The sequence below is a fragment of the Rhynchophorus ferrugineus genome, unplaced genomic scaffold (genome assembly GCF_030347505.1).
Source record: "Rhynchophorus ferrugineus isolate W39M unplaced genomic scaffold, kcgeb_rfMv2 rfM5, whole genome shotgun sequence".
In the NCBI taxonomy this organism is placed as follows: domain Eukaryota; kingdom Metazoa; phylum Arthropoda; class Insecta; order Coleoptera; family Curculionidae; genus Rhynchophorus; species Rhynchophorus ferrugineus.
The window spans coordinates 14,468,616-14,495,545 of record NW_027472584.1 but is presented as its reverse complement, the minus strand read 5'-3'; the positions used below and the strand labels follow the sequence as shown (position 1 = coordinate 14,495,545).

Below are 26,930 nucleotides of genomic sequence, written 5' to 3'. Positions count from 1 at the left end.
TGAGAAATTCATCATTTTGCTTTTCTATAAATAATATATATTGATTGTGAATTAACTTTGATGGTTTTGTTTTTGTACATTCCCTTCAAGTTTATATCGTACATTACAATTTTTAAAAGTTTTTTCCATCACTATATTTTTTACTATGTTTAATTATAAATAATATAATGGGAATATAATGATTGTAGCCAAATATATTTTATATATTTCACGACATTATGTATAGTACCAATGTTGTTTTAGTGGAAAATAGAATTATAGTGTGACTAGGATCATTTTCCTTGTCGGATTTTACACTCTTGCCTAGAATATTCACGAATTTTAAACAATCACAAAAATAAATTTACGACCATGCCCTAGCAGGATTCGAGCCTGCGGCTATCGCAACAGTAGGAGGAATCCGTCCCATCGCCTTTACCACTGCGCTACCAAGCCGGCATATCAAAAATTTATATTTGAAAACATCAAATATATTATTTTGAAAAAATATACAAAAAATATTAAAAAATTACATTTGTTACTACGGAAACGTTTCGAGTATCTTCAGTCCATCTTTTGTGACCTTACAGCTTCAGTTGTTATACTTTTGTAAGAACTCCACTGGAACTACACCAAGGAATGCTTCGAGTAACTGCGGAACGATTGCCAATCCAACGTCTTCTTTTCTCCATAATTAATTCCATTCTGGTTAATTGAAGGAATTCAATTCCTTATGATCTCACTAGAATCCTACCCACTGCGTCAGTTATAAAATGTGAAATGGTTTAGAAAACAAAACTATTATTTTACTTCAAATTTATTTTACTGAGAGAAGAGACGACTTGTTGAATGGCGATACAAAGCGATGCTGAGGGTTCTTATCTATTAGAAAACAGACCTACCCGTCTGTGTCCTTCACCATTTCCAGTAGTTTTAGAACAGTTGGCCGGGTAGTCAGGGCCGTATTACATAACTTGTATGTTTATTGCTCTCTCTACAATGTTACACTATAACAATGATAGATTGCGTTTCTATATTGTTAGTATCCAAAATTTAATATGATGATGATAATTTGATGGTCATCATGTCACCAATAGTGACATTTATACAAGACTTTACAAGATTTTCTGCAACTAAACCAACTTACGTTGACCAATACACGTAAACTTTTTGCTCAGATTTCAACACTGACTCCAGACGCTAATTTGAAAGGTGACTACTTTTTCGACCTTCTAATTAACTCTTTTTGTGTCCAAACATGAACATGACTATTTGAAAATTCTTAATTTATATAACTTTAACTGAAATGTTTCTTGCTGCTTAATATATTTCATCTGAAAGGATCTAAAACTTCCGTTATTACCAATTCCAGGAGGAGTTGATAACATTTTAAATATGGATATATCTATTTTTATACAGATCCTAATATTATTAACGAATTTTCACCTGTAATGTTTGCCTAACCCTTGAATATATCTACCACTATTTTTTCTCTTTTTTTTTTGCACAATTTCTATTTCATGTTGAAATAACATCTTTTTAAAGGCTTTCCAAGAATGCGTTCATCTTTATAATAAGTACAGACTAACATATCACCTGATTCTATCAGTAAGATTCTAATGACATTTCTCATATAAGCTTTTCTAAGTAGATTTTATAACTTGCAGTCAAACATTGATGCAAAATTGTTTTATTTTTTCCTTCCAATACTTGGTTCAAACGCATCAACTGCATTAGTTTTCTAATCTTTTTTGGCCCATCCAGGTCAGCAAGATTTATCAGCTGTATAGGCCACTTTCATCCCTACTAAAACCTGGAATCCAATACACGTTTCTATTAATGGAGTTTTCTCCTTATTTTATTTTTTTTTCAAATAATAACAACTTATATTGGTGTTTACAATTTAGCATAATGGTATTTAATCATAAGTAGATTTTAATGACAGAACTTTCGGATGCGACATAACATAAATTATGTCATAATAATTGACGGTGCTTTTTCGACATAATGTACATTATTGATTCCATTTCCTTTTTATTATTTATATTTAATGATATTCATATTTTCTATTGTATTTATTCAGTTTATAATAAAAATGCATAGTTTATGTTATCAACTCATATCACGTGCAAATTATACTTAGTGTCACCGGACTTGTCTTTGTTGTTTCAACGAAAACATGTTTACTGGACATTTCACCGAGCCTTCATTAATAAAGCAACAACGCTAATAATAGTTTCTTATCAAAAATTGATGCGTTATCTAGCATTAGGGCGGCGTAAGAATGTATAGTAAACTTTTATAGTATCTTTTTTGCTGTGTGATAAGTAGTCCTGATCTAAGGAAAATATTGTTGATTTTTAAGAAGTGATGTTTATTATTTGTATAACCATTCACCACAATATTATCATTCTATAAAATAGTTGTTTGATTTCGCTTATGAATCATCCAGTTAAATTTTCTGTGTTGCCACAGTAGAAAATGGAGTAAGGAGTACTAGATTTTGGCAAAGAAAGTAAATAAACTTACTTCATCATCTATAAAATAATGTAGTATTTAAACTGTAGGTATTTTTTTGTACAATAGGTCTATATCATACAATTTGTTGATTACCTTTGCTTCGAAAATTAGTGAAAGGATGGGATATCGTGGGTATTTCAACTCAATAAGTACTGAATATTTTAATAATTTGTTTATATATGAAAAACTTTTCTGAAGATGGACGCGCTATTGCTCCCAATTGGCAATAAATAACTTGTTTGTCGTCTTGGTTAAATATTGTTTAATTATTTTTAAAAATTTGGTGAGGTCATTATTAAAATGAATCGCTATTATAGAGGGATTGAACAATTAAATATTTTAGAGGGAATTTAAATACAGAGAAATACTGGATTAAATGTTTCGGCCTGAAAAATTATTTAAAAAAAAACATAATATATTTTACACCTTTTCTATCAAAGCCAAACGTTTACCTTAAAAATCGTGTACTATATATTTTTCGGGCTTATTTAAAAGGTCATTAAGCATGTGGTTGAAATTATCATGTACATTTAAAAATACGTTAATTTTTATTGTACTTTCCATATATGTTTCTTTTATTTAATGGATATGGATAATAATTTGTAGCGACTTTGAGGCATGTCGAATTTTACATAGTGGAATAACGGTCTACAGAATACCCAGAAATATAATCCCAGATGTTGAACACGGGTGGGGTGCCAGCAGCACAAACTAGAACCCGATAACGAATAGCTGGCAACCCCGAGACGTTTATCTGGGATGTTATTGAAGGGTATCTCCAATCATTCAGTACCCGACCATCGTTTGGTTTAGACGTGCCACCATCGACTGCCCAAGCCTCGTCACCAGGTAACACCGCTGCCATCCGTTTTTATCTATTTTGTATTTTCCACATTTTTATATTACTTCAATAATTAACGGTCACATAATGTAAACAAGACTGTTTCATTTCGAATTACCTCCATTCACCGAGCCATATCAATTTACCCTAAAAATTTATTTAATCTTAAGGAAATTTGAAATGGAACTTAATTTACTGCAATTTTTATTTATGGATTGTCCTAATGATTCCTCCTAGTTCACTGATCTCTAATATTATTAGGAGAGCAAGTGGCAATGCCCCTGAGCTGTTGTATTTTTTAATTATTTAAATTTACCTAACACTTAAAACAAACTAACATTTAGGGATATGTGTTATATTTGTTTTTGGTGATTTTAAATTAAGAATGTAATTTTAGTTTTTTTACGATTTTTTTTCAGCAGAGTTTTGCTAGTCCGAATATGTAATAGTCAGGTGGGGCAAGGTCTGAGCTCTATATTGGATGACTCGAAAGTTCTAAACCAATCTCCTTACCCAATTTTTACACAGTCGCTAAAAATGTTTTCCAGTCCAATTTCCAATACAAAAATAATAATATAATTTTGTGATATACACAAAATTAAATTAAGAGAAAACAAATCCAAAGTAATATAACTGTTTGGGTTTGGCACCGACTTCAAAGTAATCAGTTGGTGGTAGTTAAAATAATATTATAAATAGATAAATAGGTTTAGGTAGGTATTAAGCTAAATTTTGTTTATATAGTAGAATATAAAATACATGTACTAAATGGGTTAAATAAGATTTTTGTTTATTTTTATTTAGTTATTACAATTATTATTAAGTACATATTTTGTTTTAGCAATCTGAGTTTGATTATTTCTTACTTTTTAGTGAATTCTTTATGTATTTTTTTAAAGTCGGTTCAATTTTGTTACAAATATTTTATATTTTAGATCTGTAATGTTCTATATACTGTTATCTTTCAAACCCGTTATAATATTGAAGTTAAAACTGAAGGACTTAAAACTCCACTGAAGAATTAGTACTAGATATATCCAACTCTAAAGAGCTTTGGGGGTCGTTATGGCTCGGTGAAAGGAGTATGACTAAATAAAACAGTGATGGTTACAGGATGTCACCGTTATTTATTGACGTTATACAAAATATAGAAATGTAATAGAGAAAAAAGAAACCTGCGTCCGAACTGAACGATGGTCAGTGACAGAATTATTTGAAATACCCTTCAATGATCTCCGAGATTAACGTCTCGGGGTTACCAGTTCTTCGTTATTGGTTACTGGACGTCGCTGCTGGCACCCCTGACGTTTTTTAATGTCTGGGTATTTTGTAGGCCGTTATTCTAAGATGTATAATCCGACATGCGTCAAGATCGCTACAGATCTATCCATTAGGATAAACCGAAAATAACTCCCCAATCAGGAACCTGTTGACATGGTCTCTCAAGTAGTCTATGAATATCTTCATTATATAATATTCTTTATAGATAATATTCTTTAGTATTTTCTTTTGAAACACTGGAAAGCTATTGAACCTGCTTAACTTTGTTCAAATAGTTCTGCAATTGAAGACCATATATTAAACTTATTTTATGTTTGCTGATTGACCGTGTTTATGAAATAAAAACCCAAATGTAAAGGAATTTTTTCTAGCATCTACATCAATAGAAATGCAGATCATTTTCATTATTAAATCTCAGTTTGATTCCATAAAATCCCTCATCGTGTTTTGGCTGTTAAGTTTGTGTTTGATTTATGAAGTTCAATGTTTTATAAATGTATACAGAAGTGGAACTAAGTTCAAAGATTATCAGGCAGAAGAGATATTATATGATTGATGATTGATATTTGATAAGTGACCTTTTAAAGTCACACTGATAAACAATGTTTCACTTATTAATTATTTATAATGATCTCTCTATAAATTAATTAATATCGACGTTGTTGTTCAGTTATATGAACTAAGAATAAACTCAAATAAACCAATTCCTTAATAAGAGATAAAGGTCACTGTTTAGTTACATGCTGTCATACTTCTTGTGTGGATCAGCAACCCGGGGTTCTCTACAATTTAACAGGTACAATTTTATATTAAAAGATGATTATTCTGAATATTTCATAATTTTATTTTTAATTTGTCTACAATAAAATTGAAATCAATATACTATAAACCAACAGAAAAGGTGGTTCTCTTGAAATTTGCAAAATGATATTTTACATGATATCATGTGAGTTTATAAGACTGGTAAACAGTTGAAAGAAGTTTGCAACAAATATACTAAATTATTGGCACCAGAAACTCTAAATGATTTGCTTAAATTTAAATTGCCGCAAAAAAAGTTGCCGCATAACAGTTTGACACAAGGCCATTTTTTGGCTTATTTTGCCATTACGACAATCTATAGGGCTGCCAATACGTGGTTTACCTTTCAAGTTGTGTTCACTACCATTACTAAATCGAGTGCTCCAAAATATGGCTAATTTGTATGCATTCAGTTCAGAATGTAGTTGATAGTAGTTGATTTTGAACGACAGTTAAATTTGTAAAGCAAAGTTGATCTAATAAAAACAGTTTAATATAACTATTTATAATTGATAAATCAAAAAGGTAAATAAATTTACTTCAAAAACTATTTATTTAACAGAAAGAAGAGGCGCTAGTCGTTTAATATAACAACTACGTATTAAAATTTACGAACCTAATTGGTCCTAATTAAATTTTACAAAACATTTAATAATTATCAAGTTATGTTAGGTTTGCGTATTTAAATGTGAATTATTATCTTGAAATTTATATATAAAATTAGTATATTCAGTAAGTTCGCTGAAATAAAATGGAAATAACAAAAAATATGTTTAGTTTATAATTATAGCCTATAGATTTTATTCAACTGTAATACACTTTTTCCATTGATTATTGCATCTTCATTTGATAAAAATATTTTTAAACTATATAAGCAGGTGCATTGCCTTGACAAAAAACATTTTTTTAATAAATATAGTCTTGCATTGAACTAGTTCAAAAGATTACAATAATAATCTGGATTTATTATTTTACCAGTTTGGCGAAATTGGACGCATGAGACAAGATTTGATATAAAAATACTGACACATTTTTAGATTTCCAAACATGAACTTGGTCCTCATATCTTGTTTTTTCATTTACTAGGTTGACTAGCTAGAACCAAATGGTCTTCGGCTGATGTCGCTTCAGGTTCGGGATATGGTTGTTTTGCGGGCGACAGAGACCCTGGGTTACGACTGGGACTGTCGTAGTTTTTTTACTACCGGGGTTTGTGGACGGGTAGGGATTTTATTAAGGTGTTATCGTGTTCTAAGGTTTCTGTGGAGAACCTCACACGGAGCATGTTTATGAAATTTTTCACAAACGGGATGCCTGATTCCAGGTGTGTATTGACGTTCCTCATGAACCATGGGGTTCTGAGTAACATGGACTCCGAGACATACCTGTACCACATCTGTGCTCCATTGAGGCAGATTGGACGGACTAGAATTTTATACAGCGTCGCTTTCTGTAGGATTGGAAGCTTGCTTTTTCTGCAGAGTAGTGGAAATAGTAGGCTGTACACGCCATTTCCTTTGCAAATAGCGTGCTGAATTTCGACTGACCATTGGAATCTGCGGTCGAACTGGAGACCGAGGTATGAAACTTTCTGGAGCCATGGGATAGGGACTTAATCGATTTGGAGGCGATAGGCGCGGAACTCCTTCTTGCAGTGGAACAGAATAGCCTGAGTTTTGCTCGGGTTTATTTGTAGCCGCCAGAATTTATACCACGCTATCGCTTGGTTCGGCTGTACTTGGAGTCTGTTGCGAATAGCATCAGGACAGTAACCGGTTCTGAAGAAAGCGGTATCGTCTGCGTAAAATACTGTGTGAGAAAGTTTGTTGAGCGGGAAATCAGCCATATAAAGTCTGAATAGTGCTGGGGCTAGTGGAGCGCCTTGCGGGACTCTAACGGAGCGGGACGGAAATTTGTTTACGAGAGGAGATTGCGTCACCAATCCTCACCTGAAAGGACCAAGTATGAATTTATCAGGGATATTAGGTCATTCGGTAGACCTAGCTGTTTAGCTTTAAATATTAGACCATGGTGCCATACTTGATCGAAAGCTTTGGAGACATCTAAGAAGATGGCTCCGGTTTTCGACCTTTTATCAGTGCCTGGTGGATAGTTGCTGCTACGCGGGCAGCTTGATGGAGGCATGAGTGTTTGGCGCAGAAACTGAATCGTTCGTTCGGGATTATGTGATATGCGTCTGTAAAATCGTTTAAAGCGTTTAATATCGCTTTTTCGGCAAGTTTGGAGAGTGAACTAATCAGGCGACTGATGGGTCTGTAATCATATGGACTGAACTTGGCATTTTTTTAGGAATGACAGCGACAAGCGCATTTTTCCAGTTCCTTGGGAAATGCTTTAACCTCAGGATGGAGTTGATAATGTTAGCAAGTTTGGATAGTTGCTTGCTAGTTAGGTTTTTTAGATGGTTTACTGTTATACTATCTGGACCTGGAGCTTTTTTAGAAGACAGACGTTTTATGGAGAACTGAAGGTCTCTGGGAGGGGTCTCTTTAGATAGGGGATAGTGTCGTTTATGATGGATAATGTCTGTTGAGGTGGATCCAGAGAAGGATTGCATTTCATTTGGTTCTCGAACGCGTTTGCGAGGAGCCCGGATTTTTCTGAATTTGTGAAGGCGATATCCGTAGAGGAATCAGCTTTCAGTGGGGGGATTGCGTTCGAATTTTTTCCCATTATGCTTTTGGCGGCACGCCAGAGGTCATTTGGGGCAGTGGGGTTGCCTAGATTTTGAAGAAGTGATTCCCATTTCTTCTCATTTCATGCTCTAACCCTATCCCTGACTTCTCTGATTGCACGTTGCGCCGTGTGTTTATCCTCGGGATCCATAGTGGCGCGAGCTCTTCTCGCTAATCGGTTCTTGTACCTTATTAGTTCTTTTATTTCTCTAGGGAGGTTAAATTGAAACAGTTTAGTCTCATTCACAATGATGAATTAACGCGCAACATTTTGGTTCTATTCTTATGAATGTACTTCACGAACTTATCGAATATCCTAGTAAAATCAATATTTATATAATATGTTTTAAACAAGAATTCATTATTAACAACTTCTTTGTTAAAATTCAGGGTTTATTAATGAGAATGTTGGTAAAATCGAGTCGGATAAATATGTTTTCGTTGAAACAATAAAAACAAACATAAATAGGATGCTCCAAATAGAATTTGCATTCGGTTCTGTAATTTGATTGTACAATTAAGCAAGAAAAGCTGAAAATTGTTATTATATATCCTGTAAATATGCTTGGTAAATTTAACTGGTTTGTTTATGATAATGTAGAACGTTACCGATAGGACAAGACAGCTGCAAAATCGAGTTGCAATTTGTAATAACGGACATGTTTTATTTTTTAGATAAAGAAATAGAACTACTATTTATTAGCATTCCATATAGCGGATGCGGAATATTTTGAAAAGAAAAAGCAGGACTGTGAAATAATTTTAATATTTTAATGGGACGTAACTTATGCATCGGACACTTCTGTAATTATATTTATGTCAAAGTTTTGTCATTCGGCTTTATTTTTTTTAAATTTCGTTGGCTAAAGTAAACAAAATATATTTTCTCATAAGATATCAAATTATGAGCGAAAATTTGCAGACCCTACCATTTGCAGGAAGTTTTACTTTTCCTTTTTAATTCAAAGAGAAATGTTACTGAAAGTCAGTCGAGTGGTGTCGGAAACTTTTGATGAACTTTTTCTGTCGATAAAAAGGTTGTCTCTCACTGCAGTGTTATTTTAAATTCCAACACTAATTTATTAGTTGTTTTCATGTATTCTGGACATTGTTTCAATTTAAAATTATATTTGTTGAGTAAAATTGTATATTTTACAATATCTATTTCTTTGAATAATAGGATTTCTCAATATCCTCAAAATAGGCGTATTTATTCGATTCAAATCTCTTATCGCCCAACCCATTCTTCAGGTTTGGGAACAGGAATTAGTTATGGGAGACAACATTTGCGGAAAATTTTAGGTGAGGTACCAATTCGCTGCCCAATTTACTGACTATAGTCCTTTGAATAAAATAGCCAGTACACGTCATTAAAATTTATGACGTCGCAATGTTGTCGCATCAAGTTTAAGTTTTAGTTTATTTTAACTCTGACATAACAAAATACTAATGTAAATAAATTAATGTAACAAAAATAACGTTATAAAATATAATTTATTTTAACATTGTACTACATCTGATGCATATATTATCGATGAACCTTTAGTTTTTGTTTCCTCTTTGTGTTTCCTTGTCAAATCATTTTGATATCGCTGTATTCTTCCTTAATTTCTTCTGTTACTATCTATGTACTTTTTCCTGCATACTATTAGTTTCCTGCATAATAATCACTGCATTTTCCCTAATGCATAGCCATATCTGCAAAATAGTTTTAGTTCTCTCCTCATAAATTCTAACCTAATTCTCTTGTATATTCTAAACAATTACAAAAAACTTTATTACACTCTACAATATGCTTTTCTACATTTATCCTATATTAATTACTTAGTCATCTTATTTATGTTCTAATTACTCCGTGTTGGTAAAAAAGTTTCATACAGTCACTGTCAAATTCATTATCAGAATAACTGTTCAAGTAAATTACGAAATTGTTAATTTCTAATCTATCAAACACTTGTTCACGATTTCACCATTTGTCAATTTCTTCTTCTGTCTGTCTGTTAAGTTTACCTAAACCGAAGGTGCTATGGTGACTGTTAGATTCTTCGTTAGAAGCTGGAGTATTAATAAAGTTCTAAGGACACGGGATTTGTCTTGTCGAACCAGAAGAAGTATTCAGTATTTTTCAGTCTGATCTTTTTTGTAACAGCACCTAGTGGAATTTACAGTAACGGTAACATTCGATTTTAGTAGCTCGTATTACACTACATAGAGAAATATCAAAGCCATCGAATTTAACAGTTAGGTTGGGTTGTTTAATACTTGTTGGTATTGATTGTTCACCAATAGATATCTCTGACAAAACTACACGTAAGCACGTAAGAGGTTGTAAGTCCAGACCAGTGATTAAAACCTGCAAATAAAGGGTTTGCTGCTATAATGTATAGACGATACTGCCGGCTCTGTATTTTCAACTCATCGTCTAATACATATCTTCACCATCATTTGAAGCTAATGCTAGACGTGACCCTTTTCCCTCAAATATATCCCGCAAAAGAATAAAGACAGGAGCCAGCTTGATTAAGACGTGTTGGAACCTCAGCCAGTAGCTACCACAACAGAATTAAACTTTCTTAGCTAGCTTTAATAAATATTTTAATTTTTTTATAACAATACTCTATTTTTAATTTTTTGGTTTATAAATGTTGATTCATATGAATAAATAATTGACACTAGTATATGGATTATATGTGTTTGGATAGAAAATATTACTTTAAATATCAATGATCATTAGAGTAATTTTCTTTTACTATAGAGATCTTTAAAATATTCTATTTTGATATTAATTATAATTTTCTTTCTGTTTCAGTTTCATCAACATTAAACGGGTGAAAATGAAGGTAATAACAATTATTTTATTTACTTATTAGATGTAGTTCTTAGCCACAAGCAATTCAGAATTTTTAATAATATTTATTGTGATATTGAACTTGTATTGAATTACTTTCAATAGAATCACTTAGAATTAATCAACAAACATACATGGCTTTTGTCTTTTTTTGAAACTTTCCTTTCTTTTATGCGAAGCTGCCTAAATGTTTTTTTGTTGAGCCTGACCTGGTATTTTCGTCCAATAAGTCTTGCAATTCAATGTCTTTACTGGTTTTTGAGGCCTTTTATTTGACATTAACATCAAAATCATTACTTTCAAATAGTTGGAACACAAAACGACAAAAGGGGTGGATGGAGAAACATTACTATAAGTTTCTAAAAGTGTTTGATGGGTTTGAACAGCTGATTATTTCATATCAAACAAGTATATTAAAGTAATGAATGTCGAAAGTACGATTTTGACCGATCCATGATTTGCCCTTTATTAAGTTATTTAACAGTGGTTTCAAATTGATACTTACTGCCTTCATCAATAGATTTAGATGATCAGAATTACATAAAATCACCTAATGTTATATTTATTTCATATAATTTTATGAAATGTTATCAATACTATAACAAATTAATATTATATCGCTCAATTTATTTTTAAATTTTTCATTCTTATTTCTTTAGAAATTATCATAAATTTAAATACACAAATTAATAATTATATAATACTTATTTAAACTGATTATAACTTACATTAGAACTGATAATATAAATTCATAATTTTCTAACACCATGAGTGAATTTCTACGTAGACTTACGTAAAAATGGTGTTAGCGCAAAAAGGATTCTAGTTTTGACCTTACTACCGGAAAAATATTAAAGAAACTTCCAAGAAATCCACTAATTAAGATCACTAACCTAATAAATGCTTTATTTAGACTACAGTGTATACGACAACTGTAGAAGGTGGCCGAAGTAATTATGATTCCTAAACTAGGAAATCCACCTTATGAAACAGCGTCATACCGGCCAATATCACTATTGCCAAATTATTTGAAAACTTCTATATAAAACGATAAAACCAATCATTGAGAAAAGCATGTCTTCCAGAGCATCAATTTGATTTCAAGAAACAACATTCCACGATTTATCAAATTCACAGAATAACCAATATCATAGAATAATCACTAGAAGAAAATAAAGTTTGTTCGGGAATATTTTTCGATAAAGGCTTCTATCAATTTTGGCATGAGGGTTTAGAGCATAACATTAATATAAAAAATGACATGTCATATATAACTGACGGATACTTCAGAGTTAAACAAGATGCCTATTCTTGAAGAAGTCTTGAGGAAAATACAAGCAGGTGTGCTATAGGGAAGTCTATTTTGACCACTCTTTTATCTGCTGTGTGTGAAAATGTTGTTACTACATCTGTAGATGACATTGCATCCTAGCCACTGGAGATAACAATACGGAATTAACTGAAAAGTTACAAACAGCTATTACCACATAGAAAAATGAACCATCAAAATGAATCAAAATAATCACAGGCAAATATATATATATATATATATATATATATATATATATATATATATATATATATATATAATATATAAATATATATAAATCAGCAAGGGGTTCCGTATAGATATATAGCCAATTATCTTGTTACGACTCCTGATGTTAAACTTAAATGGAAGCCACATGTTAAGAAAGAATGTAAAGGACTCAAGCTGAACTACAACAAATGTACTGATTATTGGGTAGGTATTCAGCCCTGTCAGTGTACAATAAGTTTTTGCTTTGCCAACGAGTGTTGAAACCAGAGCGGACTTATGGTGTTGAACTTTGAGGTTGTACCAGCCAAAACAATAGAAATATCATACAAATATTCCAAAAGTACCGCGTGGTAATGTTGATGCTCTATAGTACATTCGTAACGACAATCTGCATAAGGACCTCAAGGTAGAAACTGTCGATAATGTTATTAAGGACTATGCCCAAAGACATAAACAGAAGCTTATTCAGCAGATCGATGTTGACGTTCCCAGCTCCTTGATGGTTTAGTCAGAAAATTAAAAAAATGAAACTATTTGATCTAGTTCTGTGAAGTTATATGTAAAACACAGTGCACATTGAAAACAGTGTTACATAAGTTCTTTAACAGGTCAATTGAAAAGTCCCCGGCTTACCATTCTAAAACACATTTTTTGGCAAAATTAGTTTTTTTATTCAACATAATTCTCTTCAAGGGTGATACACTGATTATAGCGACCCTCCAACTTTTCGATTTTTGTAGTACGATTTGTCCTTTGTTTCAAAATACGCCTCAGTTTCGGCGATCACCTCTTCATTCGACGAAAATTTCCTGCCAGCGAGCACTGTTTTAAGATCTGAGAACAGGAAATAGTTGCTGGGGGCCAGATCTGGGGAGTACGGTGGATGAGGAAGAAATCTGAAGCCCAGTTCATGAATGTTTGCGATCGTTTTTACTGACTTGTGTCACGGTGCATTGTCTTGATGGAGCAGCACTTTCTTTTTCTTCAAATGCATCCGTTCTTCGGCGATTTCGTCTTTCAAACGGTCCAATAACGCTATGTAATAGTCACTGTTGATGGTCCTTCCTTTTTCAAGGTAGTCAATGACAATTATTCCATGCGCATTCCAAAATACAGACGCCATAACCTTGCCAGCCGACTGTTGCATTTTCCCACGCTTTGGAGCGGGTTCATCGTATGCAGTCCACTCGGATGACTGTCCATTGGACTTCGGAGTGAAATGATGGTGCCATGTTTCATCCATTATCACATATCGACGCAAAAACTCGGGTTTATTACGCTTGATCATCTTCAAGCACTACTCCGAATCATCAACTCGTCGTTATGTTTGGTCAAAAGTGAGCTCGCGTGGCACCCACCTTGCACACAATTTACGGTCATTCAAAATAATTTTGTGGATTTTTTAAATGTTTTCGTCGGTAACAACCTCTTTTGGGCGTCCACTGCGTTCACCCTCTCTGGTGCTCATTTCACCACGTCTAAACTTAGCATACCAATCCTCGATTGTAGATTTTCCTGGGGCAGTGTCCAGAAACTTGGTATCAAGCCAAGTTTTTGCTTCAACTGAATTTTTTTCCTTCAAAAAGCAATATTTTATCAACACGCGAAATTCCTTTTTATCCTTTTTTTTCTCAATAACAACATTTGCATCACTCAAAATGCTACAATTCGCAAACTAATGATCCGACAGCTGTCAAATTTATACACGCATCTTTTGAGGGTTAAGGCTAACTAAAAAACATATGGATTTAATTTTAGTAGCGTCGTCTATGTGTCAGGCCGGGGCTTTTCAATTAACCATTTATAATTTCAAAACAGTAGGACAAACCAATTAGGATAAAACAAATAGTTTATTAGTGTTAATTTACTAGATTGCTATAATAAATAATAATTTGACAAATCGTTTTAAGGTGCATATATTTTATTTATATATTTTTCTTCTAATATTTTTTGTAAATTTTCGCTGTTTTCTATCAGATAACATCAGGAGAACATTTATAGTTTTTGGGAAGTATATTGATTAGTCATAAATAAATATTAAAATAAGTTAAACATTTGTAATAGATAAAGAATTATGATTATACAGCTGTCATGGCCAAATAAATTCCCTATATATCGTCATTTTTGCAGTTTTTGTTGATAAAAGCTGATAACTTTTGCAATGTCATTTCGTTCCTGCAATTTAAATTTTGTTTTATCAAAAACTGTCGAAGGATCTTTTAAAATAATTTTTATGTTCCGTTTTTTGTACCCCTCGTGGGACTGGAGATTTCCAGACACAGGGAGTTATGCCCTCGGGGTTTGAGTTCCTTAAGGCGGCCTGGGGTAATGGCTGAGTGACATCCTGGGGTTTTGGATCTCTTAGATACATCTTGTCCTCTTAGAGCTTCCAGGGCGATTATCTTCCTTAAATAGCTTTTTGTTGCTTTATGTCAAGTTAGTTTTAGTTAGTTTAGATTTATAGATTTTAGTGTAAACATTTTTGAGCATTATTTACATTTATTATTTTGATAATTTTATCGTATATATTTATTTATTTCATCGATTACTTATGCTTCTAATAATAATTATGTATATATTAAATATTAATAAAATTGATAAATTCAGTGTTGTGAAAGAATATAGTCCTGCCAATAAAACAGCCAGTGCCTGACATCAATATTAATATTTATGACCTCACAACGGTTCAATGTTGCCTAATTAAGTTTAATTCTTAATTTTTACATTTCTCATCAACTTTTGTTCTCGTTACACTTATTTTATTAGCGCTAATATTCTATTTTGAAATAACCATTTGTTGATAAATACCATACCATAATTTGAAATAATAAATCTTCCTTAACTTTATTATTTTATATTATTATTATTATTATTATATTTTTTTACAAAATAGTATTTTTGTCTAATTAATAAATATCATACGATAAATTGAAATAACAAATCTTCCTTAACTTTATTATTTTATATTATTATTATTATTATTATTATATTTTTTTACAAAATAGTATTTTTGTCTAATTAATAAATACCATACGATAAATTGAAATAACAAATCTTCCTTAACTTTATTATTTTATATTATTATCATTATTATTATTATTATATTTTTTTACAAAATAGTATTTTTGTCTAATTAATAAATACCATACCATAAATTGAAATAACAAATCTTCCTTAACTTTATTATTTTATATTATTATTATTATTATATTTTTTTACGAAATAGTATTTTTGTCTAATTGTAAGCAATGTCTGGAAGTTCCGTTCTTCGTGGGTTCTCTTTACATTATTTAAATCGTATATTTTCTAACAGTGTTTGAGGAGATTTGAAGAGAGCCGATGACGTTTTCTATGGATACTTCCCAGACTAACAGTTTTCTCCGAAATAATTGTAATAAATTATGTTTTTATCGAAAAATCTACCCACTGTTTTTATACATTTCATAAATCTGATATAGACTAGAACTAACATTAAGGTAGCATAACTGATTAGAAACGCAATCTAACTAATAGTTTCTAACTATTTATTGACTTCGATATTTTTAATCAGAGCGACCTTCAAGAATCACATATATTGAGCAGCGATTTTAAATTTATAAAAACAAGCAAAGCGAGGTAACAACGTTTGCCAGTTTACAACCTCTAATTATTACCACTAATGTTTTGAAGAATTTTGCAGCCATTTGACAACCAGACGAATTTCATAGGCTAATTCGGTTACATGGTTGGACGCCGTAGACAGCACTGTATTTCTTTTTAACTCGTATAAAATGACAAGGAAAAATACTGTCCGACGAATTTACAAACTGCAATAGGTAATACGTTATACATCGTGATTACGTCCGTTCACTGTTATTTTAGCCCATCTAGATATGTATTGTTTTCTATTTTTTATATATCTTTTTAACAACTTCGGTACTTATTTCAATTTAGTACAATGTATGAAATATGGAGGTAATAAGATGCCATTTTATATTTAAATTGGAGAAGATATTATTAATTTTGTAGTTTTTCTTCATCAATCACAATCCTGATTCCTGAAATATTTTCAATTGTATTTAGATCTGCACGGTACGCTGACCTACTGCTGGTGCATAGAACTTGTTAATACCACTATTCGTGGTTGCTGCAAGGTGTTTGCGTTTTATATTTTCATCTGTGGCTCATGCTTTGGGGAATATTGAACATTAATGCTTTGCTCTGGAATCTTTCTAATATTTCAATATTGCTGATGGTCGCTGTGCCCCATGTTGAATGTCACATGTCCAGATTGGCTTGAAGATTGAAGATCATTTTGCTTTCATTGCTTAATTTAGGGTGTCGACCAATTTACATCCATTCCATACAGGATATTTCATGGAAATTTTAGTAAAAACCGTACTATTTAGAAGATAATTAACACGCCATACTCAAATAATTTTTCACGGGAGACCAACCACTATCATTAATTTGGTCGATTCTTTAGATATAGATGGAGCTATTATATCGCACAACTGATCGAGCCCTGGACTTCTTCACTTCTTTTCGTAAAATAAAATAGCTTTGAAGTAGAACAAAAAGCTTTTATTATTTTAAAACCTTTCATATTTTATAACTTATGTTCAGGATACATTTATTGTAATCATGATCCGTAAAAACAATAGATACGACGTTAAATGAAGATTCTTTGTTTTAACGTCATTTCTCATAACTGTAGTTCAAATTTCTTAAACGAATACTTTCTGATGATACAAAGACGCACGTTTGGAACACTTATTGATGATAAAATGCTATTATCGGTCGACAATAATCTTTTATTGGCTTCGAATAAGATATAAAAAGGCCTTAATGAACTTTTATACTGGTTAAAATGTTAAGCAACGATGAATATTGTGAATCATCCCAACCTATACGAGAGTCTATTAAAGATGCATTTAGTTTACGTTCTGCAAAATCAACAAGTCAGTTGTCTGATATATAATTACGGTTTTAATAGTTCTCTTGATGTATTGTATCTACTTTTTTAGATGGTTTTATATAGCATGTAGAAAATATTTTGAAATACGAGTAATACGATGGACGGTGGATGATTATGAATTATATACAATCAATTCTGTATATTAGATGTTTTTGAAAAATTATTTATTTAATATTTAAAATAATGTTTTTACTAATGTTGAGTAAAAATATATTGAGTATTTATTATTATAACATTTTGTGTACAGTAAAGCTGTTTTTTTGCAGTGTAGAGCTAGAAGTATTTGTTGTCTATGGAGTATATTTTTACAATATTTAAGCGCAAATTCAATATTATTTATTAAATAATAAGGACATTTATTAATATACAGTATTCTTCATTTAATTCTAATTACAAAAATTAGTTAAACATGTACAATATTACGCTTCACCATACAATTAAAATAGAAAAAATATTTGAACATCCTAAATACTATAGGAAAATATTTATAATTGATAGCGATTCCAATGCTAAAAATACAAGGTGCTGGTCTAGTTTGACAACAGCTAAAGGTAATGAACTGCAAAAAACTAACCGACTGGTTGGCCAAATAAAACCCCATGCTTATCAGATTTATTTATAGCGAATAAATTGCAACAAAATTGTTCTGTCTTAAACAATATAACACAATGGTTGGGAAGAGAAATATTTGTTAAGTTAGAAATATAAAATTATAAATGATAGAAAATACAAATGTTAAAAGCCACCAAAAATATTAATATATAAAATTATCTTAAATTAGGTACGCAGTATTTTGAAGCATTGGCTGGTCATTTAGAACAAGCTTTAAAACAAAATGATGGTGTATTTGAATATTATTTCCACCGTACCTTCTACCTACCTCAGTTGTATATATGTTACAAAATTATATTATTATTTTTGTATTGTTTGAGCTCGGTACTGACTTCAAACTGATCAGTTGGCAATAGTTAAAATAATATTTTAAATAGATAAATAGGTTTTATTAGCAGGTATTAAGCTAAATTGTGTATATATAGTAGAATATAAAATACGTGTAGTAGATAGGTTCAATAAGTTTTGTTTGTTTTAATTTAGTTATTACAACGATTATTATGTACATATTTTATTTTGAAATGTTTTTTTTTGTGTTAAAAATATTTTATTATTCTCTTTCCAGTGCTAAACATTTACTCAATAAATTACGTAGTTATTTTCTTAAGTATTCAATCGTTAGCCCAAGTAAAACCACAGCCCGTATTAGCAAAAATAGGAATAAAAAGACAATGATTGAAGATAAGGAACGTTTCAGGCTCTGGGGTCCGCTACCTAGTCTAAGTGATTTGACAGAAGACATCATAGAAACACTTGCCTGCAATGTTTTTACGACTTGTCATATGATATGGTTAGTGCTTAAAAAGCAAACTTAATGGCGTTTACACTGAGTTACTTCCGATTTTTCATCATATCAATTCAGCAGTAACATTATACACAAATATCTGGTTATCTTAGATAAAAAATATGTGAAAACATTGTATGTGAAATTTGAGGTTTTCCCTCGATCACCCTTCCCTCATCCTGATTTGGTTCCAATGGGACCATCTTGGAAGTGCACTCTTTCGAATAAAAACAATTTCGATCCATAATTGACCGAGAAATCGGCGAACATACATTTAATCATTAAATATAAAAAATAACAAAGCGTAAAAAATTACTGCAAAATGGTAGTGTGAACTAATAATGCCTAGAGAGTAGGGCTAGTGGTGTAAGGATTCCCATAGAACCATTTCCACGTAAATTGCTGATGAAATTTTGGACAATTTTATATTGTTGTCAAACTTTTATGATGTTTCATATTTATTTAATAGATTCGGAGCTATCAGTTCATATCTATAGCTATTTCCTATAGTTTTTTCACTAATCACGGCTTCACCGTATATATTACATAACCAAATTAAATATTAAATAATTCATCGTAAATGACGAGAATTTGCCTCGTAAATTGACATTTTCAGTCCATCTATTAGTAAAATAGATATCGCTGATCAAAATACGCGCGATTACCTAACATTTTATTTATTTCGCGTAATTTTGTGAAATTTTCCTTTAAGTGGACATTTTCAGTCGATAATATGCGATAATATAGTATGTTGCGAGCACAAATTAATTATTGTTTATATAGGATTGTAGTAGTTACAGTTATTCAAGTGTCTTACAAGACGTCTTTGAACTATTTATATGATCTACTACTTACTGCTTACACTACCTACTTATTATTTTTAAATCGTTGAAATCAGAACGGACAATTCGGATAGGACGGAACAGCATTGCCATAAGTTTTAAAAATTATTTGATCTTCAGCAGCAGGATTTATCGAAACAAACAAAACAAACAACAGAAGTAATGAATGTCGAAAGTGCAATTTTGTATTCATTCACTAACTCAATAATGCTAAATGGAATCTGGTTAAAAATTGTTAAGTTGTTTATATTGATACTCCGGCAATTTTACCAATAGATACCGCTGGTCGTGTAAGCAACATTACATTTATTTCGTATAATTTTGTGAAATTTACGTATTGTATTGATAGTTGTATAAATTTCTTACATTACGTTTATGAACTATTTATATCTTCTATTTATTGCTAAATCAATCTATATGATAATGGTGGAAACAAATTTCTACACTTATTATTTCTGTTATAAAATGGGAAAACAAACAGAAATGCAAAAATATATAAATTTATTTCTAAAAATTCGCAATACTTTTTCCTGAAGATAATATTTTTGATATATTGGATCGATAAATTATTCGGAGACGGTTTCATTTTTATTGAGTCATATATTTATTCGGAATGACGGTGCTATATAAATAATTGGTGTTTATGTTGTTGCTGGTGGACCTCATTAACCCCGGTATAAATATCAAACAGAACCGTAAAATTTGAAATGAAAAAAAAATGATAGACGGTTTGTACAGGAATGCCACACATCGCATAGCTCGAGCAATAAAATACAAAATAAAACCAAAGACATATATCAGATGTCGAGGTTTCTCAAAATATCTCATCAAGTAGCGAACGCTTTATGCCGGGTTTAATTTTCTTGCCACTATTTTATAAAATTGGACGCTTGTTGTGGGAGTTACAACTATCATCCAAAAATATTCCGTCGCAATGACAGTTTTAGATGCAGCCTGCTTGAAATCGGTTGGCAGACATAAAAAAAAAACATCCAACTGCAATACCGAAAATATACACAGGAAACGTCAGACGCAATGTCCGTATTGTTTTCTTTTAGTAGACTGGTAAATACGAGACGGTGTGAGATGATGACACTCATGAAATGAGAAGAGATATAATTAATTAATTACCATCAGATATCCTATATCAGGCTTAAATTGGTGAAGGAAGAAATCACAAAAATTGATTGATTTATAATAATAATAACATACTATAGAGAGATTACTAAAACTACGTTTATTTTAAAGTGGGATTGCTATGATTTTACCAGAAATAAAAACACAAGTTTTCAAAATTCGCCACGTTTATTGACGTCACAATTTCCTAACCATCATTTTCGCAACTCAACGTTTGAACTTTTCAGGACACTTTCTATATACTATATTTCACAGTTAAAAAATTGGTTTTGTACTACCAATGGAAAGAAAAGATAAACGAAAGAATTGGACTGCTAATAACCTAAATTTTCCCAGAATCGATTCGTGGATGGTGACGGTACTGTAACAGTAACTGAAATAATAATTTTAAAAAGAATTTTTGTAAAATTGAAGTGATTAGGTATTCTAGATTCTAGACACATGCAAGACAACTCTTGCATATTGTCCCATAAGATTTGGGGATTGGAATCTGACGGATTGCCAACCTCACTAGTTTGTTGACAGTAGAGATATTTTATATTCTTAGGTGATCTGTATATTACTCTTCAACCACCTATTAAAACAAATGAAAATAATTGCTCTAGAAGCAATAAAGAGAAGCCCGACATTTTCTCAAAACACTTAAAAATGTTTTTGAACCTTTCCAGCATGAGCTACATAAAGATGACGAAAATAAAATTATTAGCTTTCTAAATTCGCCATTTCAAAATGACTTACCGCATGAAAAATTAACTGTCAAAAAAGTTAAACAAACAATAATGAGAGAGATTTATATTTAAAAGGCTCCTGGTTATGATTTAATTACCTGTAAAATTTTACAACAACTATCAGAAAAGGGTATAAAATTATTAACATTTATACTTAATGCTATGCTGTGAATTAATTGCTTTTCTAGCATCTGGAAAGTAGCTAAAATACTAATGATTCTTAAACCAGGAAAAATACCGGAAGATATCACCTCCTACCGGCCTATAAGTTTATTACCGATAATCTCGAAAGTTTTTAAGAAACAATACATAAAGAAGCTAAACTATATAGTAGAAAAAAGAAAAATTATTCCAGATCATCAGTTTGGGTTTCGCAATAAGTATGGAACTATATAACAAGCGCATAGACTTGTAAAAAAAAATAAACACGGATCTAAATGCCAAAAGATATTGTTCAGCTACTTTCCTAGACATATCTCGGGCTTTTGACAAAGTATGGCATACGAGCTTGCAGGTTAAATTAAAGAAGCTTCTCCCTTATCCGGACTATCAGTTACTAAAATTGTATCTCATTGATAGACATTTTACTGTAAAACATGGCGATGAATATACCGAATTACATCCGATATATTCAGTAGTTCCGCAAGATACTGTATTGGGTCCAATACTATATCTTTTATATACGGCCGAACTACTCACAACAAAAATAACTACTGTGGCAACATACGCAGACGACACATCAATCTTAGCATCCCATGACAATTCAGTCACAGCATCAATGAACCTACCAACCCACCTGGAGCAAATGCAACTGTTGTTGAAGACATTGTGTATTAAAGGCAATGAAACAAAATCCACCCATATAACTTTTACCTTGCGTTGAAGAACATGTCCATATGTGAATATTAATCCCCCAAGCAGAGGATGTTAAATATCTTGATATGCATTTAGAACGACGCCTAACCTGGAAGAAGTACATAGTTGCTAAATGAAAGCAACTTGGACTTAAATTATATCAAATGTATTGGCTCATCGGGCCCAAATCCAAGTTATCATTAGATAACAAAGTATTGCTGAGTTAGTCTACACTCAAGCCTATTTGGTCATATGGACTCCAACTATAGGGTACTGCTAGCAAACCTAATATATCCATCATTCAACGGTTCGAAAATAAAGTGTTGGATGCCATTGTTGATGCTCCGTAATATATTTCAAACAAAGTGATATAACGCGATATTCCTCTAGAGCCCACAACGAGTGTAATGCAACGAGTCTGTGTGAAGTACTTAAAAGAGTGTCATTGCATCCCAATGTACTCGCTAATCAGCTAAATATGCGACGTGATAGTGAAGTGCGTAACCTAAAATGTTTAACACCATCTGATCTGATTATTGGACATATATAAACATTCTACTAAGATTTTTATACAGGAGATCACTTAATGTAACCACCAAGAGTAATAAAAAAAATATTTGAAAATATTTTTTGTACTTTATTAAGTGACTTTATTGATTAATCTCTTAGTAATTTCTCCTCATTTATACGAAGGAAATTAGTCGATTTCCATTAGAATGTTGTTGTGCCCATGTTGTTATAAACATGATTTTTTATGTGAATGAAAAATTTATAGCGTATGTAAAAGAAACATGTGTTTGTTATTAATTATTTCGTACGATCAAAGCCGCCTATTTATAATTGCCGCTCTCGCTGGTTGAATGTTATTTTTTAAAAGAATAACACGGTATCAAACGGGTTTTTTGAATAAAACAACCGGCTATTTGGTCAAATTACAATCATTGAAATTAGTGCAAATTGTATGTTCAACAAATATTTATTTGAAGGCCTCGAGCTATCGTTTGATTATTTGTTTAGTTGTGGAATAGGGTTGAAATATATGTTTATTTTTAATTAACTAACCCTTTTTGACCACCATTTGGATAGCTGACAGATACTACACACATACCAGGGCTCTATCGAAAAACTGATTACAATTTACTTTTCATTTGTTTTTATTGAATGTATTTCGATAATTAAAAGCAATAAATTAGCGTTTATACAATTAATTTTGAATATGAATATGAATGTTTTCTATAAGGGTTGAATGGCATTGTTGATTCTAAATTAAGCAATTTTTTAAAAAGTTTAACTTAGTTTTTCTTGTATTACATACTGCCTTAGCTTCAGGCATATATTTCAAAGACTTTATTCTAGAATCTTTGATTAACCTTAGCGTTGTATTTATTGATACATTCTTTGAGTTTAATGCCATGGGTCTATACAAGAAGCAGTTTGTGTGGGTGAAAACTACGTTATGTTGAATTTGAACCATGTCTTAATATTTTGCTTCATTCTTTATAGGGTTGAATGGCATTGTTGATTCTAAATAAAGGAATTTTTTAAAAAGTTTGACTTAGTTTTACTTATATTACATTCTGCCTTAGCTTCAGGCATATATTTCAAAGACTTTATTCTAGAATCTTTGATTAACTTTAGCGTTGTATTTATTGATACATTCTTTGAGTTTGATGCCATGGATCTATGCAAGAAGCAGTTTGTGTGGATGAAAACTACGTTATGTTGAATTTGAACCATGTCTTAATATTTTGCTTCATTCTTTATAGGGTTGAATGGTATTGTTGATTCTAAATTAAGCAATTTTTTTTAAGAAGTTTAACTTAGTTTTACTTAAATTACATACTGCCTTAGCTTCAGGTATGTATTTCAAAGACTTTATTCTAGAAACAGGTTTTTTGAATAAAACAACCGGCTATTTGGTCAAATTACAATCATTGAAATTAGTGCAAATTGTATGTTCAACAAATATTTATTTGAAGGCCTCGAGCTATCGTTTGATTATTTGTTTAGTTGTGGAATAGGGTTGAAATATATGTTTATTTTTAATTAACTAACCCTTTTTGACCACCATTTGGATAGCTGACAGATACTACACACATACCAGGGCTCTATCGAAAAACTGATTACAATTTACTTTTCATTTGTTTTTATTGAATGTATTTCGATAATTAAAAGTAATAAATTAGCGTTTATACAGTTAGTTTTGAATATGAATATGAATGTTTTCTATAAGGGTTGAATGGCATTGTTGATTCTAAATTAAGCAATTTTTTAAAAAGTTTAACTTAGTTTTTTTTGTATTACATACTGCCTTAGCTTCAGGCATATATTTCAAAGACTTTATTCTAGAATCTTTGATTAACCTTAGCGTTGTATTTATTGATACATTCTTTGAGTTTGATGCCATGGATCTATACAAGAAGCAGTTTGTGTGGGTGAAAACTACGTTATGTTGAATTTGAACTATGTCTTAATATTTTGCTTCATTCTTTATAGGGTTGAATGGCATTGTTGATTCTAAATTAAGCAATTTTTGAGAAACTTTAACTTAGTTTTACTTATATTACATACTGCCTTAGCTTCAGGCACATATTTCAAAGACTTTATTCTAGAATCTTTGATTAACCTTAGCGTTGTATTTATTGATACATTCTTTGAGTTTGATGCCATGGATATATACAAGAAGCAGTCTGTGTGGCTGAAATCTACATTATGTTGAATCTGAACCATATCTTAATATTTTGCTTCATTATCTATTTTAATTTTATTTTAATCTTTCAAATTATGACAATATCAGTTTAATGACAGACGGTGGTGTTTCACAGCAAATTTAAAGTATTTACAACAAATACTTGTGTCAGTGTTTTAAAAGAGGTGATTTTAACACCGAAAATAAATATCGCTCTGGATAATTTTCATCAATCGGGTCACTATCGACTACAATTGATGTGTTTGAGCTGAGTACTGCGCGGCAGAAGAATATTATTCTTCAATATGGAAACACTCGACCATATGTTACAAAATCGGTAACAACATAGTTGGAAACATTAAAATGGAATGAATCACCCGCCATGTTCTCGAGACCTTGCTTTTTCTGATCATATTTTTCTAATTCTGATTTCTCTTCTGAATATATAAATTATTGTTCCTTCGATATTGAATATGTTCCTGTTGAATATGTTCCTTCGATATATAAATTATTGAGGAAGAAATATATAACTTGCCTGAAATAAGGGAAAATGTAGCGGTATTGATGGACAATACTACATATAATGTAGATTCGGAAAGTTTTAAGTACATTATTTATTACACATTTTCTGTAAAATTTAACAACAGGATATCAGGAATTTAGAACATTATATAGATATAATTAAATTTAAGATATAAATTTGAATTTTGAGTTGAGCTAACGTAATTGGCTGTTTGTGTAAGTGTTTTAAAAATGAAAAAAGTAAAGTTGGCGTCGAAAACTTCTAGTGGAGGGATGTGAGTGTGTAAAGACAAGAAATGTAAAGTTTAAACCGAACTAAATCATCGTAAAGAAACGTTAGAGTAGGAAGATGCGATAGAGTGATATTTTACTATTGAGAAAGTTCGGTCCTATCTTTCAAAAGGCATTTATATGGATACATTTAAATTGAAAGACTGATTATCGACTGATAAAGTTTTCAATAAATCAAAAAGTGTTGTTATTTCATAAATAAACGTTTAAATTTTGATGAATGCAGAAAGGAAGAAGCGGAGGTGCCTTATTTATAGTTCGGGTAATTATATCTTAATCACATAATTAAAAAAAAGAAGCCGAAGAAGATAAATTGTTAGAAATATATTTCCAGACCATCTAGAGAGTTTGAGAAAACTACATTCTTAAGGGATTCTCCGAATTGTTGTCCTACACATGAATTGTCCTTCATTAGTTTAATTGGTGCATCTGCTTAAATATGGAATTTATCTAAATCTAAATTTCTAAAATTCGAATTTACTCTTCGGCTGATCCTGAAGACTCGCAGGTATCATAGTTTTGATTGCTCATTAAGATGTTTTAGTGCACGTTTCATGGTAATTTCTTCAATATTAATTACTATAATCTTCAAATTTGGCAGCTATAGCTTTACTAAGATAGTAGCTATACTATGTTAAAGTTTGAACGCCCCTATTAAAAGTCATTATAATAAATAAAATAAAGTTTATTGCAAATATTTTCCGTTTTTAAGAAAAAATAAATTATATTTTGACCTCAATTAACTTCTAAATCCAATTATATATTTGCCTTATTCGATTAAATTTAAATCGATTTTTTGTCTTCGATTTTTTCTGTCTTCGATCCTTCCTGTCTGTAACATAGAATGGCACTAAAGCTCTAAGCGAAAAATTTCGCAGTTCTAACTGTATCCACCATTGAAAGTTGACAATTAATGACTTTAAGTGCCACTAAAAGCTACAAGAGTGCTTACAGAATAACTAGCGTTTACCCATCAATTATTTTTCACAAAAAATCATTTGAAAATA

General features: G+C 31.3%; 1 protein-coding gene across 2 annotated transcripts in view; it reads left to right on the top strand.

The window, feature by feature from the left end:
• Positions 1-26,930, top strand: part of PlexB (Plexin B) — a 385,819-nt gene that overhangs the window by 84,747 nt on the left and 274,142 nt on the right. For both annotated transcript variants that reach the window (XM_076404883.1, XM_076404880.1), the window contains exon 2: positions 10,928-10,958. The gene's annotated coding sequence lies outside the window, so the exon portion shown is untranslated. The remainder of the gene's footprint in view (positions 1-10,927; positions 10,959-26,930) is intronic.